The 22,008-nt window shown below is 50.2% G+C and overlaps 1 protein-coding gene across 4 annotated transcripts in view; it reads right to left on the bottom strand.

Annotated features, from left to right (window-relative positions):
* si:dkey-97m3.1 (fatty acyl-CoA reductase 1) overlaps positions 1-22,008 on the bottom strand; it is a 242,214-nt gene that overhangs the window by 165,868 nt on the left and 54,338 nt on the right. The window contains exon 1 of one of the 4 annotated variants that reach the window (XM_038780544.1): positions 17,583-17,605. The exons of the other annotated variants lie outside the window; for them this stretch is intronic. The gene's annotated coding sequence lies outside the window, so the exon portion shown is untranslated. Of the gene's footprint in view, positions 1-17,582; positions 17,606-22,008 lie in introns of those variants that run through there. 4 annotated transcript variants of the gene reach the window in all.

Here is a 22,008-nt window from a genome sequence, read left to right as displayed (position 1 = left end):
AGCCCGTCGCCACCAGGAGCAGACGGTACAGCACCCAGGACAAGGCCTTCATCAGGTCCGAAGTCCAGTGGCTGCTTCGGGAGGGTATCATCGAGGCCAGCAACAGCCCTTGGAGAGCCCAGGTTGTAGTGGTTAAGGCCGGGGAGAAGCACAGGATGGTCGTGGACTACAGCCAGACCATCAACCGGTACACGCAGCTCGACGCGTACCCCCTCCCCCGCATTTCTGATATGGTCAATCAGATTGCACAGTACCGGGTCTTCTCTACTATTGACCTGAAATCCGTCTACCACCAGCTCCCCATCCGTAAGTTGGACCGTCCCTACACTGCCTTCGAGGCAGACGGTCGTCTGTACCAATTTCTTAGGGTTCCCTTCGGCGTCACGAATGGAGTCTCGGTATTTCAGCGAGAAATGGACCGAATGGTTGACCAGTACGGACTGCAGGCCACCTTCCCGTACCTCGACAATGTCACCATCTGCGGCCATGACCAGCAGGACCATGATGCCAACCTTTCTAAATTCCTCCACACCGCATCTCTCCTTAATCTCACGTACAACAAGGAGAAGTGCGTGTTCTGCACAGACCGCTTAGCCACCCTCGGCTACGAAGTCCAAAACGGACTACTGGGGCCCGACCCCGACCACATGCGCCCCCTCATGGAGCTCCACTCCCCCACTGCCCCAAGGCCCTCAAACGCTGCCTTGGGTTTTTCTCTTATTACGCCCAGTGGGCCCCACAATACGCGGACAAGGCCCGCCCACTTATCCAGTCCACACATTTTCCCCTCACGGCCGAGGCACAATAGGTCTTCGCCCGCATTCGATCTGACATAGCCAGGGCCGGGATGCATGCAGTAGATGAGACACTGCCTTTCCAAGTAGAAAGCGACACTTCAGATGTTGCCCTTGCCGCCACGCTGAATCAGGCAGGCAGACCCGTGGCATTCTTTTCACGCACCCTCCACGCCTCCGAAATTCGGCATTCCTCTGTTGAAAAGGAGGCCCAGGCAATCGTTGAAGCGGTGCGGCACTGGAGGCATTACCTGGCCGGCAGGAGATTCACTCTCCTCACTGACCAACGGTCGGTAGCCTTCACGTTCAACAACACGCAGCTGGGCAAGATCAAGAATGACAAAATCTTGCGGTGGAGGATCGAGCTCTCCACCTTCAACTATGAGATCTTGTATCGCCCTGGCAAGCTCAACGAGTCCCCAGACGCCCTCTCCCGAGGTACATGTGCCAGCGCACGTGAACCAGCTCCGTACCTTGCACAAGAGCCTTTGCCATCCGGGGGTCACTCGCTTGTACCATCTAATCAAAGCCCGCAATCTGCCCTACTCCGTCGAGGAAGTACGGACAGTCACCAGAGACTGCCAGGTCTGTGCCGAGCGCAAGCCGCACTTCTACCGGCCAGATCGCGCGTGCCTAGTTAAAGCGTCCCGCCCCTTTAAACGGCTCAGCGTGGATTTCAAAGGGCCCCTCCCCTCCACTGACCGCAACACCTACATCCTTAGTGTGGTCAATGAATTTTCTAGGTTCCCCTTCGCCATCCCATGCCCGGATATGACATCTGCCACCGTCATCAAGGCCCTGGATTCCATTTTCGCTCTGTTCGGTTTCCCCAACTACATCCACAGTGACAGGGGATCCTCGTTCATGAGCGATGAGCTGCGTCATTTCCTGCTCAGCAGGGGTATCGCCTCCAGCAGGACGACCAGCTACAACCACCGGGGAAACGGGCAGGTAGAGAGGGAGAACGGGACGGTATGGAGGGCCGTCCAGCTGGCCCTACGGTCCAGGAATCTCCCCGCCGCTCGCTGGCAGCAGGTTCTTCCTGACGTGCCCCATTCCATTCGGTCACTGCTGTGCACCGCAACTAACAGTACACTCCATGAACGTGTTTTTGCCTTCCCTGGGAAGTCTACATCCGGGGTGTCACTCCCGACTTGGCTCACGACTCCGGGCCCAGTCCTTCTCCGTAGGCATGTCCGGCACCACAAGGCGGAACCCCTGGTGGACAAAGTACGCCTTCTCCACGCCAACCCTCAGTATGCCTACGTGGAGTTCCCCGACGGCCGCCACGACACAGTCTCGCTCCGGGACCTGGCTCCCTCAGGTGCTGATTCCATGCCCACGCCCTTTTTCCCCCCACGCCACCCTCCTTTTCCCCGGCGCCCCCCTATTCGTCCCCACCAGGTCCATCCCTCGTCCCCCTGCCCACACTGGAGGACACGGACGATTTCGGCTCACTCTCGGAGTCATCCCGCCAGCAGCCAGCACCAACACCGCCAGTAGCTGCACCATCGTTGCCATCACCGCCTGTGCCGACGTCGCCACCACAGCTACGCCGATCACAGCGGAACGTCCGACCACCGATTCGGCTCAGTCTGTAACCTGCTAACCGGATGGACTCTTGGTTTTCTTTGTTTGAACCCTTTTGTAAATAGATCATCCTTTGTATTATAGTTACACGTCACCCCAACCGGACTCATTTTTTACAGAGGGTGAATGTGGTGATATAACCACTGTATATATGTGTACTTACAGTAGGGGGATGTATGGCTGTACCTGTAATACAGGTTCCTCCGGTAAACCCCTGCCGGCTAGCTCCGCCCACAGGGAGCTTGTGTATAAATATGCGTGTCACTGAGATCCTATTCTACAGCTGCCGCTGGAGGAATAGCATCACACAGCAATAAAGCCTTGATTGTACATGTCTCGAGTCTTTGTGTGCAATTGTTAGCGCCACACTCCGCACAGCCAGTGACCCAAGCCGGTAATCGAACCTGGGACACTGGCGCCGTGAAGCAACAGTGCTACCCACTGTGCTATTGTGCCGCCCTAATATATGAAACAGCAACTATATCTCCGGTTAATGATCAGCCTGCTGTCAATGATGGTTTCCAGTCAAGATATGTATTTGGATAAAACTTCTTCCATGAAAATCTATGTCCATTATTAGGCCATTTATTCTTTGCATTCTGACTCAAATCTGCAACGTTCATGGTGAATCATGCAAACAGCATTGTATATTGAGACAGTTATCATTTATCACAGCTGCCAATCTGCATTGAACGTTGTGTGAACGGTGCACACACCATGTAACTGTCATACTCACTTCCTGGAACATTTCCGCATTATCCTCTTTTGATTCATCATGAACAACGCCATCAAAGGTTTATTCACATAGGGTTAGGGTTAGGGTTAGAAAGAAAAAAATACAGCCATGCCAAGTTGGTTTCCCTTAACCTGCAGCCAAAGGTTGACAGATACGAGCCAATCTGCAAACTTTGTTCACCCTCATCAATTTCGGCACACCCCAGTTCTTGCCGACTGGTAACATTCACGTTTTGCAGCCTTAAAGCGACAAGCCAATTTGCATAAAGTTTAGCTGGGTCTGCGATGGTGCCATTCAGACAGTGGGGCACAGAGCCAGAATTAGCTGCTTAACTGTCGATAGTGAGCTGACGGGAAGTGATCTGCCGTAATCTGAAATAAACAACTGTCATTGCAAAAGTGCATAAAAGAACGTTTGTGTGCACGAATTATGGGCTGGATACTCCGATCCTGTGGCTAGTCCGGAGGATCCATCTGGTCTTACAACCAGAAAGTCAGCGCTGCCCCTGCACCGATCCCCCGCCTGGTGGGGGGGTTTGGGGGGGGGGCTAGCAGCCACGCCGTGTAAAGCCCCCGGTTTCAATGCAGATACGATCGCAGAATAGCCGGGTCCATGGGCACAGTGGTGGCCTGCAGCGGCCGCACCAAACACTGCCCCCCCTGTAAACAGTCTCGCCACCCCCGAACCACTCCCCACCAGTGCCCCCAGCCCCCCGTCATAGCCCCCCTGGCAGCGGAACAGCTCTCCCCGACTCTGGCGGCGTTGGAGACAGTCCGCACCTGTCACACCAGGTCCTGGATCGTTGTGAGGACACACACCCCCACGCTGTCCAAGACTCGACCCATCGGGGGCGGAGCATCTGGGGAGGACCTCAGGTGACGCCCTGATAGCGTGCGGTGTGAGTACGCCATTTTTGTGGGGGCAGAGCATCGCAAAAACAGCGTAAACGTGGATTCTCCGGCTGATCACCAAAGGCGATTTCGACACTCCAACCAAATTCTCTATTCACCTCTTTCCCATTTTACTTTTATGCAATTTTATTACTGTTTCTACCGTTTTCTTTTGATATTTTCTCCTGATAACTTCCCAACCCTCCTTCTCATCATAGGTTTAACTATGTTTGTTTCTCTTTCTTAACCTATTCATTTCTGTTTTCGATTTTTTTTGAGACACTGCATTCTAAAAGAAAATGCATTCTTACATGAGATGTGGGTTTCATTGGCAAGGCTGGGATATTCTCCCCACATCCCGAATTGCCATGGAACAGGGTGGCTTGCTCGGCTATTTCAGGGGGTAGTTAAGCGTCAACTGCATTGCGGTGGGTCCTTCTTTACCATGGGATGTGGGCGTCGCTGGCTAGGCCAGCATTTCATTGCCCATCTCTAATTGCTCTTTAGAAGGTAATGCTGAGCGGCCTTCTTAAACCACTGCTGTCCATGTGGTGTAGCTCTGCTGTTGGGAAGGGAGTTACAGGATTTGGACCCAGTGACAGTGAAGGAATGGGGATATATCTCCAAGCCAAGAAGGTGAGTGACTTGGAGGATACCTTCCAGGTGCTGGTGTTCCCATGTACCTGTAGTGCTTGTCTTCCTAGATGGCAGTGGCTGTGGGTTTGGAAGGTGCTGCCTAAGGAACCTTGGCAAGTTCCTGCCGTGCACCTTGTAGGCGGTACACACAGCTGCTACTGTACGTCGGTGGTGGAGGGAGTGATTGTTTGTGGATGGGGTGCCAATCAAGCGGGCGGCTTATTCCTAGATAGTGTTGAGCTTCTTGAATGTTGTTGGAGCAGCGCTCACCCAGGCAAGTGGGCAGGAGTCACATTTAGCCGGATCAGGTAAGGACGGCAGATTTCAAAGGACACTAGTGACCAGATGGGTTTTTACAACAATCTATAATAGTTTCCTGGCCATTGTTACTGAAACTAGTTTATAATTTCAGATTTTATTAATTGAATTTAAATTCCACCTGATAGCATGGTAGGATTTGAACCTCTGCCTCTATATTGCTAGATATTACCACTGTTTCCCCTTCAAGGTAAAACATTTAAATGTTATTATGAGTTCACTTTCTTTTATTTCCAGTGCTTTCCTCACATCTCCTATGTGGTGATATGCATGTACACATCAATGTATATCGTTGTTTACCAATGTATATAGTTATTGGTGTGACCTCCAAGCAGCAGGTGGCAATAGAGATCCACCGTGTGACTTGAGACACCCGCCAGTTGGTAGTAAGTCATTAAAGAGAATAGTCACACTTATAGTAGCTCCAGAAGAATTCACTGAATTTGTTTAGCAGCCATTGTCTGTATTATAGTTTGTTGGTTCACTTTCCTTCCATGTGTTTGTTAATGAATTATCTTTCTAGTGAAACAACTGTATGTTCTGTGTGCATCAGGGCCGGCTCAAGGCACCGGCAACTCGGGCAGTCGCCCGGGGCGCCATGTGCTAGGGGGCGCCAGAGACTCGGGTCCTGCGCATGCGCAGTTGGGCAGGTGCCAACCAGCGCATGCGCGGTGGCCGACCTCCCTCAGGGCGGCCCCCCCCTCTCCGCCCCCCCCGCTCGGTCCGCTCCCCTCCCCCCCCCCCCCCCTCCCGGCCCCGCCCCCCCCCAAGGGCGCCAAAGTTCAGCTTGCCCGGGGCGCCAGCAACCCTAGGGCCGGCCCTGGTGTGCATCATTATCACGTTTCACCACACAGAACACAACACAATAGTTTGGCTATCTTCGCTGATTTGATCCTCTGAGAGAGCTCAGTAAATGAGAATGGGAGTAGAAATCATCTGTGCTGAGCTTGAAAGCTTCTTTTCCTTTGATCAAGATCACCCACATGGCTTGATATGGCGGGGCCTCAATCTGGTCAAATGTTCTATTTCATCTGGGTATTGTCTCCTCTGGTCCTTGTGTCATGTCATGAATCCAATCACCCATTTAGCCGGTGTAACACAATAGGTGGATTGCCTTATTTCCTTCACTTTAGAACCATACTCTCCTTCAGTTTCATGGTCAAGAATAGACAGATTCTGATACAATGAAAGGGTTGGCCAAGTGGTATATCCCTGGTCAAAAATCTCTCTCCACATCGAGACTAGCACAACAAAACACATGGGAGCAGGAATTGTTACATTCGTAAACCAGATCATATGAGATTATCTTTCATCCATTGACTCTGTCTACACCCCCTGCTGCCGTGGGCAAGCGGACAGCAGAATCAAAGACCCCTCCCACCCAGGTTATTCTCTCTTCCAACCTCTTCCATCGGGCAGGGGTACAGAAGTCTGAGAACGCGCACTAACAGATTCAAAAACAGCTTCTTCCCCACTGTTACCAGACTCCTGAATGACCCTCTTATGGACTGACCTGATCTCTCCACACATCTTCTCCACTGAGTACTGCATTCCGTAAGCTTCTCCCGATGTCTATGTATTGTCGATACATTGTGTATTTATGTACGGAACGATCTGTCTGGACCGTATCCAGAACAATACTTTTCACTGTACCTCGGTACACGTGACAATAAATCTAAATCTACACCTAAATACATGAATAACATTGACAATGTGGGGGCACATGGTACAATGAAATACTTTGGTGGAGAGCACGGGGTAAGTCATAGGATTATCATCAGAAAACAAACTTCAGCTGATAGTTTTGATCGCTCCCAGAGGAGAACGTGTTAAACAAGTGGAAAGGATAGATAACTATGTTTGTTCTCTTGCTGTTCTCAGTTCATTTATTAGTCGATGTTGATAAAGAGAGATGCTGGCTTTTAAGATTTTATTACTTATGTTTAATTTGTTTCAGAAATTAATGGGGATTTAAAAATGTTTATAATGATTTTACAATAAGAAGAAAGTAAAGGGCACAATATTTTAGTTTTATTTCTGTACATAATAAATAATTGATTAAAAAGAATTATCTTGGGTCTCGCCATACTCTGTACCTCATTAGTGTGACTCCATTATCATAAACATCTAAAATGTGGAAATAGATGAATAAAATCATTTACAATTTAATTAAATTAATCAACTAATTATATGGAATGCGTAAGATGCACCAGACTGGTTTCAGATTAGCACTGGCTATAGAAACATCAGAGAAATTGCATTGACAGGTGGTGTTTCTCAGACACTTGTCCTTGAAGATAAAAGGGCTGTAAATTAATATCATTTATTCATTTCTTGGAAATGGAATGTAGCGCTGCGTGATGGTAGGACAAGGTTTCCCGACAGGGGCGGAGCTTGAGACATGAGTACAAGTTGAGAACAGAGTCCAATCTATTTTTTTTTTAGAGTATCCAATTATTTTTTTCCAATTAAGGGGCAATTCAGCCTGGCCAATCCACCCACCCTGCACATCTTTGGGTTGTGGGGGTGAGACACGCAGACACGGGGAGAATGTGCAAACTCCACACAGATAGTGACCCAGAGCCGGGATCGAACCCGGGTCCTCAGCGCCGTGAGGCAGCAGTGCTAAGCGCTGCACCACCGTGCAGCCCTAGGAACAGAATCCAATCTAAATGAGGACTTGATGTCCCACTAAAGTGCGTCAGCAGAAAAAGCGAGACTGACTCTCTAGTGCAGTGCTGACGGGATGGTTCATGGTTTAGGCATCATCTTGCCAATGAAGCGAGGCCCTATTGGCCTGCTCGGGTGGATGTACAAGATCCTCTGGCACTATTTCAGAGTGGGGAGTTTATTATCCTCAGTATCCTGAGCAATGCTTATCCCTCAATCACCATCACAAAAGCATAGACAATCATTGATTCATAGAGAATTTACAGAGGGAGGCCATTTGGCCCATCTTGTCTATGCCAGACCGAGGACACCCAGGTGCCCTTTCCAATCCCACCTTCCTGCACCCGGTCCAAAGCCCTGAAACTAACAGCGCTGAAGGTGCAGATCCAGGTAAAAGGAGTTTAGTGTCACTACCTCTGCCATGAACTCGGGCAGCGAATTCCAGGCTTCCCCTACCCCCTGCGTAAAAATGATCTTCCTCATGTCCTCTCTACACCTTCTGCCACTTAGCTTGACTCCTGGTTTTAGAATTCAACATCAAAGGAAACAATTTTATCCTGTCGTTTCTATTATCTAGCCATTTTCACAGTGCAGTGTGCAAGATTATCCGTGTGATTACTGGTCACAGTGCAGTTTGTGGGGTTTCTGTGTGTCTCTCGGTCACAGTGCAGTTTGTGGGGTTTCTGTGTGATTACTGGTCACAGTGCAGTTTGTGGGGTTTCTGTGTGATTACTGGTCACAGTGCAGTTTGTGGGGTTTCTGTGTGTCTCTCAGTCACAGTGCAGTCTGTGGGGTTTCTGTGTGATTACTGGTCACAGTGCAGTTTGTGGGGTTTCTGTGTGATTACTGGTCACAGTGCAGTCTGTGGGGTTTCTGTGTGATTACTGGTCACAGTGCAGTTTGTGGGGTTTCTGTGTGTCTCTGGGTCACAGTGCAGTTTGTGGGGTTTCTGTGTGATTACTGGTCACAGTGCAGTTTGTGGGGTTTCTGTGTGTCTCTCGGTCACAGTGCAGTTTGTGGGGTTTCTGTGTGTCTCTCAGTCACAGTGCAGTTTGTGGGGTTTCTGTGTGTCTCTCAGTCACAGTGCAGTTTGTGGGGTTTCTGTGTGTCTCTCAGTCACAGTGCAGTCTGTGGGGTTTCTGTGTGATTACTGGTCACAGTGCAGTTTGTGGGGTTTCTGTGTGATTACTGGTCACAGTGCAGTCTGTGGGGTTTCTGTGTGATTACTGGTCACAGTGCAGTTTGTGGGGTTTCTGTGTGATTACTGGTCACAGTGCAGTCTGTGGGGTTTCTGTGTGTCTCTCGGTCACAGTGCAGTTTGTGGGGTTTCTGTGTGTCTCTCGGTCACAGTGCAGTCTGTGGGGTTTCTGTGTGATTACTGGTCACAGTGCAGTCTGTGGGGTTTCTGTGTGATTACTGGTCACAGTGCAGTTTGTGGGGTTTCTGTGTGATTACTGGTCACAGTGCAGTCTGTGGGGTTTCTGTGTGTCTCTCAGTCACAGTGCAGTCTGTGGGGTTTCTGTGTGTCTCTCAGTCACAGTGCAGTTTGTGGGGTTTCTGTGTGTCTCTCGGTCACAGTGCAGTTTGCGGGGTTTCTGTGTGTCTCTCAGTCACAGTGCAGTTTGTGGGGTTTCTGTGTGTCTCTCAGTCACAGTGCAGTCTGTGGGGTTTCTGTGTGTCTCTCAGTCACAGTGCAGTTTGTGGGGTTTCTGTGTCTCTCGGTCACAGTGCAGTCTGTGGGGTTTCTGTGTCTCTCGGTCACAGTGCAGTTTGTGGGGTTTCTGTGTGATTACTGGTCACAGTGCAGTTTGTGGGGTTTCTGTGTGTCTCTCGGTCACAGTGCAGTCTGTGGGGTTTCTGTGTCTCTCGGTCACAGTGCAGTTTGTGGGGTTTCTGTGTGATTACTGGTCACAGTGCAGTTTGTGGGGTTTCTGTGTCTCTCGGTCACAGTGCAGTTTGTGGGGTTTCTGTGTGATTACTGGTCACAGTGCAGTCTGTGGGGTTTCTGTGTCTCTCAGTCACAGTGCAGTCTGTGGGGTTTCTGTGTGTCTCTCGGTCACAGTGCAGTTTGTGGGGTTTCTGTGTGTCTCTCGGTCACAGTGCAGTTTGTGGGGTTTCTGTGTGTCTCTGGGTCACAGTGCAGTTTGTGGGGTTTCTGTGTGTCTGGGTCACAGTGCAGTCTGTGGGGTTTCTGTGTGTCTCAGTCACAGTGCAGTCTGTGGGGTTTCTGTGTGTCTCTCAGTCACAGTGCAGTCTGTGGGGTTTCTGTGTGTCTCTCAGTCACAGTGCAGTCTGTGGGGTTTCTGTGTGTCTCTCAGTCACAGTGCAGTCTGTGGGGTTTCTGTGTGTCTCTCAGTCACAGTGCAGTCTGTGGGGTTTCTGTGTGTCTCTCAGTCACAGTGCAGTCTGTGGGGTTTCTGTGTGTCTCAGTCACAGTGCAGTTTGTGGGGTTTCTGTGTGTCTCTCGGTCACAGTGCAGTCTGTGGGGTTTCTGTGTGTCTCTCAGTCACAGTGCAGTTTGTGGGGTTTCTGTGTGTCTCTCAGTCACAGTGCAGTTTGTGGGGTTTCTGTGTGTCTCTCAGTCACAGTGCAGTCTGTGGGGTTTCTGTGTGTCTCTCAGTCACAGTGCAGTTTGTGGGGTTTCTGTGTGTCTCTCGGTCACAGTGCAGTTTGTGGGGTTTCTGTGTGATTACTGGTCACAGTGCAGTTTGTGGGGTTTCTGTGTGTCTCTCGGTCACAGTGCAGTTTGTGGGGTTTCTGTGTGATTACTGGTCACAGTGCAGTCTGTGGGGTTTCTGTGTGATTACTGGTCACAGTGCAGTCTGTGGGGTTTCTGTGTCTCTCAGTCACAGTGCAGTCTGTGGGGTTTCTGTGTGTCTCTCAGTCACAGTGCAGTCTGTGGGGTTTCTGTGTGTCTCTCAGTCACAGTGCAGTCTGTGGGGTTTCTGTGTGATTACTGGTCACAGTGCAGTTTGTGGGGTTTCTGTGTGATTACTGGTCACAGTGCAGTTTGTGGGGTTTCTGTGTGTCTGGGTCACAGTGCAGTTTGTGGGGTTTCTGTGTGTCTCTCGGTCACAGTGCAGTTTGTGGGGTTTCTGTGTGATTACTGGTCACAGTGCAGTTTGTGGGGTTTCTGTGTGTCTCTCGGTCACAGTGCAGTTTGTGGGGTTTCTGTGTGATTACTGGTCACAGTGCAGTTTGTGGGGTTTCTGTGTGTCTCTCGGTCACAGTGCAGTTTGTGGGGTTTCTGTGTGTCTCTCGGTCACAGTGCAGTTTGTGGGGTTTCTGTGTGTCTCTGGGTCACAGTGCAGTTTGTGGGGTTTCTGTGTGATTACTGGTCGCTGTGTTTCCCGCATTTGAATTGCGGTTAGATTTCAAAATGCCACAATTCAGTTTGAAACATCAGCTGTTAATGAAAGGCGCTATACAAATGCAAAGGTTTCTTTATTCTCTTTTATTCGCTTTGGGCGGGTTTCTCCGAGATGGAGGCAGAGTGTCCGCCCCGTCAGGAACGTCGTTGCGTTTCACGACGGCGCGAAACGGGTGTGGGCACTACCGATTGTTACCCCCATGGGGGGGGCCAGCACGGCGCTGGAGCGGTTCACGCTACTCCGGACTCTCTTCCCGGTGCCAACTGGACACCGCGCCAACCCGCGCATGTGCGGGGAACTTCCTCAATGTGCCGGCCCCGCCGCAACATGGCGTGGGGTTTCAGGGGCTGGCTACGTAACAAAATAGGGCCGGGGCTGGAGAGTCCGGCCCGCCGATCGGTGGGCCCCGATCGCAGGCCAGACCCCATCGGAGGCACCCCCCCCTCCCCACAGGCCGCCCCACGACCCTGCGCTCAGAGTTCCCGCCGGCTGCGACCAGGTGTGGATGGCGGCGTTTCCGCACGGCCGCTTGGCCCAACTAGGCCGGAGAATTGGCGGCCTGGCCTCGGACAGCGGCCCGCTACCGGTGCCGCGTCAAACGCGCCAGCGCAAACGGAGCAGATTCTTTGCTCGTCGGAGAATCGCGTGCCGGCGTCATGGCGGCGATTCTCCTGCCTGGCGCGGGGCTCAGAGAATCCCGCCCCATGGCGGCGTGGCGTGGTTGCGGCGATTCTCCTGCCTGGCCCTGGGGTCAGAGAATCCCGCCCCTTGCACTTCTTTTACAGCCCATTCTGCACAATCACTTTTCCATTCTTATGATGACCAACATTATAGTAGACAGCACAAGCATCCTCACCTTCAAATCTCTCTCCTGACACCAGTTGCCTGTCAAATGTTAGACCCACAAGTGTAGATTGTTTTTATTTGTACATTGCACCATCATACTGGTGCCAAAGAAGACCAGGCAATGTGCCTCAACAGCTACCGTCCGCATCGATCATTATGAAGCGCTTCGAGAGTTGGTCATGAGGCACATCAACTCCATACTCCCAGAATGCCTTGATACACTGCAATTCACATACCGCCACAATCGGCCCACAGCAGACACCATCTCCCTGGCCCTACACTCATCCCTGGAGCGTCTTGACAACAAGGACTCCTACATCAGACTCCTATTCATTGACTATAGCTCCGCCTTCAACACCATAATCCCTGCCAAGCTCATTTTTAAAAATAAATTTCAAGAACCCAATTATTTTTTCTAATTGAGGGGTAATTTAGCTTGGCCAATCCACCTAGCCTGCACATCTTTGGGTTGTGGGGTGAAACCCAGGCAGAGACGGGGAGAATGTGCAAACTCCACACGGACAGTGACCCGAGGCCGGGTTTGAACCCGGGTCCTCTGTGCTGCAGACAGCAGTGCTAACCACTACGCCACCATGCCGCCCGCCTCAGCCAAGTTCATATCAAAACTCCAAACCTAGGACTCGGTTCCTCCCTCTGCAACTGGATCCTTGATTTGCTGACCCATTTACTATCAGCAAGGATAAACAACAACACGATGTTCCTCAACACCGGGGCTCCGCAAGGCTACGTACTTACCCCCCTACTCTACTCCCTGTACACACACGCGACTGCATGACAACATTTTGCTCCAACTCCATTTTCAAGTTTGCTGATGACATGACCGTAGTGGGTCAGATCTCATAACGATGAGTCAGAATACAGGAGGGAGGTAGAGGACCTAGTGAAGTGGTGGAACAACAATTTCTCCCTCAATGTCAAAAAAACTGAACAGCTGGTCATTGACTTCAGGAAGCAAAGTATCGTACACACCCCTGTCTGTATCAACGGGGCTGAGGTGGAGATGGTTGACAGCTTCAAATTCCTAGATATATACATCACCAACAATCTGTCCTGGTCCACACTCACAGACCCACACAAACCACTACTCACACTCACTAGACCCACACAAACCACTACTCACACTCACTAGACCCACACAAACCACTACTCACACTCACTTAGACGCACACAAACCACTACTCACACTCACTAGACCCACACAAACTACTACTCACACTCACTGAGGCCCACACAAACCACTACTCACACTCACTGAGACCCACACAAACCACGACTCACACTCACTGAGACCCACACAAACCACGACTCACACTCACTAGACCCACACAAACCACGACTCACACTCACTAGACCCACACAAACTATTACTCACACTCACTGAGACCCACACATACCACGACTCACACTCACTAGACCCACACAAACTACTACTCACACTCACTAGACCCACACAAACTACTACTCACACTCACTAGACCCACACATACCACTACTCACACTCACTGAGACCCACACAAACTACTACTCACACTCACTTAGACCCACACAAACCACGACTCACACTCACTAGACCCACACAAACTATTACTCACACTCACTGAGACCCACACATACCACGACTCACACTCACTAGACCCACACAAACCACTACTCACACTCACTAGACCCACACAAACTACTACTCACACTCACTAGACCCACACAAACTACTACTCACACTCACTAGACCCACACAAACTACTACTCACACTCACTAGACCCACACAAACTACTACTCACACTCACTAGACCCACACAAACCACGACTCACACTCACTTAGACCCACACAAACTACTACTCACACTCACTAGACCCACACAAACCACGACTCACACTCACTAGACCCACACAAACTACTACTCACACTCACTGAGACCCACACAAACCACTACTCACACTTACTGAGACCCACACAAACCACTACTCACACTTACTGAGACGCACACAGACCACTACTCACACTCACTAGACCCACACAAACCACTACTCACACTCACTGAGACCCACACAAACTACTACTCACACTCACTGAGACCCACACAAACCACTACTCACACTCACTAGACCCACACAAACTACTACTCACACTCACTAGACCCACACAAACTACTACTCACACTCACTAGACCCACACAAACCACGACTCACACTCACAGACCCACACAAACCACGACTCACACTCACTAGACCCACACAAACCACGACTCACACTCACTAGACCCACACAAACCACTACTCACACTCACTCGACCCACACAAACCACTATTCACACTCACTAGACCCACACAAACCACTACTCACACTCACTCGACCCACACAAACCACTACTCACACTCACTGAGATGCACACAAACCACTACTCACACTCACGTAGACCCACACAAACCACTACTCACACTCACTGAGATGCACACAAACCACTACTCACACTCACGTAGACCCACACAAACCACTACTCACACTCACTAGACCCACACAAACTACTACTCACACTCACTGAGACCCACACAAACCAGTACTCACACTCACTAGACCCACACAAACCACTACTCACACTCACTAGACCCACACAAACTACTACTCACACTCACTAGACCCACACAAACCACTACTCACACTCACTGAGATGCACACAAACCACAACTCACACTCACGTAGACCCACACAAACCACTACTCACACTCACTAGACCCACACAAACCACTACTCACACTCACTAGACCCACACAAACCACTACTCACACTCACAGACCCACACAAACCACGACTCACACTCACTGGACCCACACAAACTACTACTCACACTCACTAGACCCACACAAACCACTACTCACACTCACTAGACCCACACAAACCACTACTCACACTCACAGACCCACACAAACCACTACTCACACTCACTAGACCCACACAAACCACTACTCACACTCACAGACCCACACAAACCACGACTCACACTCACTAGACCACACAAACCACTACTCACACTCACTAGACCCACACAAACCACTACTCACACTCACTAGACCCACACAAACCACTACTCACACTTACTGAGACGCATACAGACCACTACTCACACTCACTCGACCCACACAAACCACTATTCACACTCACTAGACCCACACAAACCACTACTCACACTCACTCGACCCACACAAACCACTACTCACACTCACTGAGGCGCACATAAACCACTACTCACACTCACGTAGACCCACACAAACCACTACTCACACTCACGTAGACCCACACAAACCACTACTCACACTCACTGAGATGCACACAAACCACTACTCACACTCACGTAGACCCACACAAACCACTACTCACACTCACTTAGACCCACACAAACCACTACTCACACTCACTCGACCCACACAAACCACTACTCACACTCACTAGACCCACACAAACCACTACTCACACTCACTTAGACCCACACAAACCACTACTCACACTCACTAGACCCACACAAACCACTACTCACACTCACTCAACCCACACAAACCACTACTCACACTCACTAGACCCACACAAACCACTATTCACACTCACTAGACCCACACAAACCACTACTCACACTCACTAGACCCACACAAACCACTACTCACACTTACTGAGACGCATACAGACCACTACTCACACTCACTCGACCCACACAAACCACTATTCACACTCACAGACCCACACAAACCACGACTCACACTCACTAGACCCACACAAACCACTACTCACACTCACTCGACCCACACAAACCACTACTCACACTCACTGAGACGCACATAAACCACTACTCACACTCACGTAGACCCACACAAACCACTACTCACACTCACTGAGATGCACACAAACCACTACTCACACTCACGTAGACCCACACAAACCACTACTCACACTCACTTAGACCCACACAAACCAGTACTCACACTCACTAGACGCACACAAACCACTCACACTCACTAGACCCACACAAACCACTACTCACACTCACTGAGACGCACACAAACCACTACTCACACTCACTCGACCCACACGAACCACTACTCACACTCACTAGACCCACACAAACCACTACTCACACTCACTTAGACCCACACAAACCACTACTCACACTCACTTAGACCCACACAAACTACGACTCACACTCACTGAGACCCACACAAACCACTACTCACACTCACTTAGACCCACACAAACCACTACTCACACTCACTCAACCCACACAAACCACTACTCACACTCACTAGACCCACACAAACCACTACTCACACTCACTAGACCCACACAAACCAGTACTCACACTCACTGAGACCCACACAAACCAGTACTCACACTCACTAGACCCACACAAACCACTCACACTCACTAGACCCACACAAACCATGACTCACACTCACTTGACCCACACAAACCACTACTCACACTCACTTGACCCACACAAACCACTACTCACACTCACTGGACCCACACAAACCACTACTCACACTCACTTAGACCCACACAAACCACTGATCACCCTCACTAGACCCACACAAACCACTACTCACACTCACTAGACCTATATTTAGGTTTGGACAAGCTACTCAAACCGCACTAACACTCTGAAAAAGCCAGGCCAAATGTTTTCACTGAGAAAAATGAGGACGGCACAGTGGCACAGGGGTTAGCACGGCTGCCTCACAGCGCCAGGGACCCGGGTTCAATTCCGGCCCAAGGGTGACTGCCTGTGTGGAGTTTGCATCTTCTCCCCCTGTGTGCGTGGGTTTCCTCCGGGGGCTCCGGTTTCCTCCCACAGCCCAAAGATGTGCAGTTTAGGTGGGGTTATGGGGATAGATTGGGGATGTGGGTCAAGTTTAGAGTGCTCTTTCAGAGTGTCGGTGCAGACTCGATGGGCCAAATGGCCTCCTTCTGCACTGTGGGGATTCTGTGGAAAGTTGGACCTGGATTGCGTTTTATGGTCAGTGTTGGTTGGTGTTGCCTTCCTTATTCTGGGGTTCAAATAATCAAATTTCTGATCCATTTGATATTCCAAATGAAATACCGATTCCGTACACAGAATGGAACGTCAATTTTACCCCAAATAATCAAATTACCAGTAAATTAGTACTTTAGAATAAAGACACAGATTTTGTCATAAAATTCCAAACACTGTGTCAGACTGAGACGAGCAGCTGACTAATACAAGAGCTGGAGGTTAACCATGTCCTAATTTGCTTTGTGGATAAAATGGCAGAGAATTCAATTCATAAGCGGATGTGCAAAATCGAAAATAAATTGACTCCTTTGATATCACAACCTCTGAAGCTTAATTGGATTTGGTTGTCAGATGCGGCTTGCAAGGACGAATGCTGATCTGCTCAGGTGTCTGCATAAGAAAAGGTCCTTTGCCTCAGTTCCTGAGGGGCAGAGAAATTTTTGGTTCCGCTTTTTAAAAAAAAAGAACTAGATTGCCTTTGTTTGATGATGAAAAAAAAATCCAAGTCAGGAAGTGATCCAAGCATTTCCTGTATCTGAAGCATGAGAAACAAACAGGGCTGTGTTCTAAGTATTCTCTGATGCCTCCTTTAATGTGAATTGTTTGATCACGGTACTTCCTCATTAATCCCATTTAGTGGCTATCTCCACATTATTGATCTGCGATGAAATTGTGCGAGGGGCACTCTTACCTGGTTTTAAGCAGCACAGCGCCTTACATAACAGACCCTGACAGCACGAGGCAGAGGGAAGCAGGAAGCAGTTGGGTGGCAGCAAGGGGCCGGGAGAAGTTGTGCCACAGAGCGATCGCCAGAGGAAACACCAGCATCATTTGGAGCACAATAAATTAGTGAACCTTGATACTCAAATTCAGCACCAAACTAAATTGGGGACCACAAATACGCAGATAGCAAAGATAAAGAAACGGAAATAAAAGCGAGTACATGGATGCTGCTGAACAAATTGAAAAGAGAAAGAAGGCGAGCGGGTACTGATCTGGGAGTGGCTTCTAGGTCGCATGCAGCAAAGTAATACAATTCTCTTCGGATATAATCTCGGTATAAAAGGGTATTAGACCCTTATAATGTGACCCTTGGTCATACAATCAATCTCAGCAAATTCGCAGGCAAGTTCTACAACTATTGTTAAAGGAAACTTTTTCAAATGTTTTTGAAAGTGACGGCAGGTGCTGTTTCCAGGACTGGTGATCCAGCTGAAGGTTCAAGCTACCATGTTACCCCCCCATGGGCAACATTTTCTCCTTTTCAGCTTCTCATATCAGAGGTAAAAGCAAACGGAGACCATTTCTGTGAAATGTGCTCAGGAGACTGCGTTTTATGTGCGGCATGGTAGCACAGTGGTTAGCACTGTTGTTTCACAGCGCCAGGGTGACCCGGTTTCAATTCCGGGCTTGGGTCACTGTGCGGAGTCTGCACCTTCTCCCCGTGTCTGCGAGGGTTTCCCTCCGGGTGCTCCGGTTTCCTCACACAAGTCCCGAAAGACGTGCTGTTAGGTGACTTGGACATTCTGAATTTTCCCTCTGTGTACCCGAACAGGCGCCGGAATGTGGCGACTAGGGGCTTTTCACAGCAACTTCACTGCAGTGTTAGTGTAAACCAACTTCTGACACTAGTAAAGATTGTTGATATAATAATGAAGATTGTTATCTGGGGAAGACAGCCGTTTATTATTTCATTCTGATACTAAGTGCAAGCAGTGCATGGATTATTAGTTTTTGCTTTTTTTAATGAAAGGAGAAAAAGGTTTTGCGGAGGATCGTGTCACAGTATTTTACAGTCTGGATTCAGGGATATCACAATCTAGAGTACCTGCAATTTTAGAAATTCAAAGTCGTAGGGGGCAAGTCAGCGGATTGAAGTAAAAGTCTGTTAAACAGCACATTTAGGGCGGTATTTCTCGGCAGCTGCAGAGTCGGGTAACACCCGGCTTTCCAACGGATTTGCCATTTTCTAGGGCTTGGGGGGTTACTCTCTACCGAGGTCGCAAATCGTCAGCCCCGATCCTCCCCCCCCCACCCTACTTTTGTGACTCCCTTCAACCCACCCACCAAGCAAAGCCCCCCCAGAACCCCCTCTCACCCCCTCTACTTGGCAAGGCCGTCTGGGCCCTGACCCCTGGCAGTGCCAACCCGGCACCGGGACACCCTGACGCTGCCAGCCTGGAATCCTGGCATGATCCCGGCACACTGTAACTGCCAGGGTGGCACTGCCAGGGTGCCTGGGTGGCACTGCCAGGGTGCCTGGGTGGTACTGCCAGGGTGCCTGGGTGGCACAGTTAGGTTACCAGGCCGGCAGTGCCACAATGCCCAGGTGCTAGGGAAGTGCCAGGGTGCCACCCTGCCCTGGCCCTGACCAGCCGGGGGATCTCCAATAGCCTGGGAAACCCATCCCCAGGTACCATTATGCCTGGTCCAAGCAGCAAGGTCTCCCAGGCACCGTCGCTGAGTCCCGGGCACCAGGTGAATCCAGCGTCCGGGTATTTGAATGAACCGTGAGGCCCATTTAAATATTCAGATCCAGATTGCGGCAGGCAGAGCGAGTCGGCTGATCCGCGATCGACGCGGAGTCCGATTTGGGGATCACATGCGGTTCACCTGTACCTCCTGGATCCTCGCCAGGCACAGCGGGGTGGCTGAATCATGCCCATATACAGCCACCACAAATAAATAAACTTTGTAGTTTTCATTTTGATCAACCTGAATTAGGCAATGGCCTTTAAGATAAATTCCTCATAAAGTATTAGAAAAAAAATCCCAAATTGTACGAAAATGTGGATTCAGAGTTTTTCAATGAGATGGAATGACAGGAAGTAGGAAGACATCGGCACAATGTAGGTTTCCCTGACAACCAATACAAAGGCCGGAATCTTGTGCTCTCCGGGGCAAGGCTCGGCACTGATCTTGCCACTGTCTGACTGGCGCGTGGTTCAGCTGGCGTACCCGCCAGGCGATCTCCCCCAACGTCTCAACAAGATACCGACAAAAGTATCCATATTTGGGAAGAATATTTTGTAATGGGGGTCACCATTAGGGAATAAACTGCCGAGCCAGCAACACCCACATCCCGGGAAGGAATAAAACAAAATTGTGGGTGGCTGATGAAAAATTGGTCAAAACAGTGGGTAAATTTTAAGGACCAGGTTATTTAATTGGGTCTTATCTGATTGTATAATCTTTCGCCTGTGATGATTGCGTTTGAAAGAAATGTCTGCTGTGAGTATGAATAGAATAGAATAGAACAGTACAGCACAGAACAGGCCCTTCGGCCCTCGATGTTGTGCCGAGCAATGATTACCCTACTCAAACCCACGTATCCACCCTATACCCGTAACCCATCAACCCCCCCCCTTAACCTTACTTTTTAGGACACTACGGGCAATTTAGCATGGCCAATCCACCTAACCCGCACATCTTTGGACTGTGGGAGGAAACCGGAGCACCCGGAGGAAACCCACGCACACACAGGGAGGACGTGCAGACTCCACACAGACAGTGACCCAGCCGGGAATTGAACCTGGGACCCTGGAGCTGTGAAGCATTTATGCTAACCACCATGCTACCGTGCTGAGTATGATCAATACACTGGATAGATTTCAGGGTCACAAGGCTTCATCTATATCAGAAAGTTTAAAAGTCAGGAAAGCAAAATTAATGAAGTTCACTCATCAATGATCACCTCCAATTCATCAATAAATGCTTAACCCAGGGTCAGGAATTTTTAGTTTGATACTCGCCATCACTAATTTACATTTTCTAATGAGTGGGTTGGATTCTCAGCAGCCCGACGCCCAAATCGTGTTCGGCGACAGGGCGGAGAATCCGTTTTCCCGCACGAAATCGGGACCGGCGCCGTTTCCACGATTCTCCGTCACCCGAAATGCGGCGTACTCGGGGAGTACACTGCGGCGAGTATCCACCGCCTCAGGCCATTGGCTGAGAGGCCCGTCCCGCGATTCTCCGTCCCCGACTGGCCGAATTCCCAACAGCGTGGGACACTCACGGTCCCACCGTCTGCGATACCCACGTGGCGGGTGTGGACTCAGTCCGGGGCCACCACAGTCAGGGGAGGGCCGATCGGAGGGCGGGGGGTGGGGGCTCATTCGGGACTGGGGGATATGTGTGTGGGTGGTCTGGGTCGGGCGAACAGCCAATGCGGGGTATTACTTCGGCGGTCCAGTCCATGGGCTGAGTTCGCCATGCAGCATGGCGTGGCCGCTGGAGCCCGTCGCAGTGTGCATGCGCGGCCTCTGACACGGAACTGCGGGGGCCCTATCTGCAGCTGGAGTAGTGAGCCCCCTGCAATACCCCAATTTTCCTGGCATAAAAGACCACAGCTTTCACGATGGCATGTGGACATAGTCCGAAAAACGGAGAATCCACCCCAGCGTTCTTTCCATTAGATCCCCTGACTTTACAATGTAATTCAAAACAAATGTTTTAGATTCTGTAATGGCAACCTCAAAGAACAAAGAACAATACAGCACAGGAACAGGCCCTTCGGCCCTCCAAGCCTACACCGGTCATGATACCAACCTTGGCCAAAACCCTCAGCGCCTCCTAGTGCCGTATCCCTCTGTACCCATCCTATCCATGTAATTGCCTTTTGAACGTCGTTAACGTATCTGCTTCCACAACCTCCCCTGGCAATCATCACCCTCTGCGTAAAATCCTGCCTCCTCTAAACTTTGCCCCATAGACCTTAAACCTGTGCCCCCTGGTGACTGACCTCTCACCCTGGGAAAGAGTGGCTGCCCATCCACTCTACCCATGCCCCTCATAATCTTGTCGACCTCTATCAGGGTCACCCTTCAACCTCCGTCTATCTAATGAAAACAGTCCGAGTCTATTCAGCCTCTGCACACAGCTAACACCCTCCAGACCAGGCAACATCCTGGTAAACCTCCTGTGCACCCTCTCCAAAGCCTCCACATCCTTCCGGTAGTGTGGCGACCAGAATTGTGCGCAATATTCCAAATCCGGCTTTACCAAGGTTCTATACAACTGCAGCATGACTTGCCAGTTTTTATATTCGATGCCCCGTCCAATGAAGGCAAGCATTCCGTACGCCTTTTAAATGTTGTCAATGTCTCTGCCTCAAC

This window comes from Scyliorhinus canicula, chromosome 20, assembly GCF_902713615.1.
Source record: "Scyliorhinus canicula chromosome 20, sScyCan1.1, whole genome shotgun sequence".
In the NCBI taxonomy this organism is placed as follows: Eukaryota; Metazoa; Chordata; class Chondrichthyes; order Carcharhiniformes; family Scyliorhinidae; genus Scyliorhinus; species Scyliorhinus canicula.
Note: the sequence above shows the minus strand (reverse complement) of the source record. Positions and strands in the feature narration are given on the sequence as shown.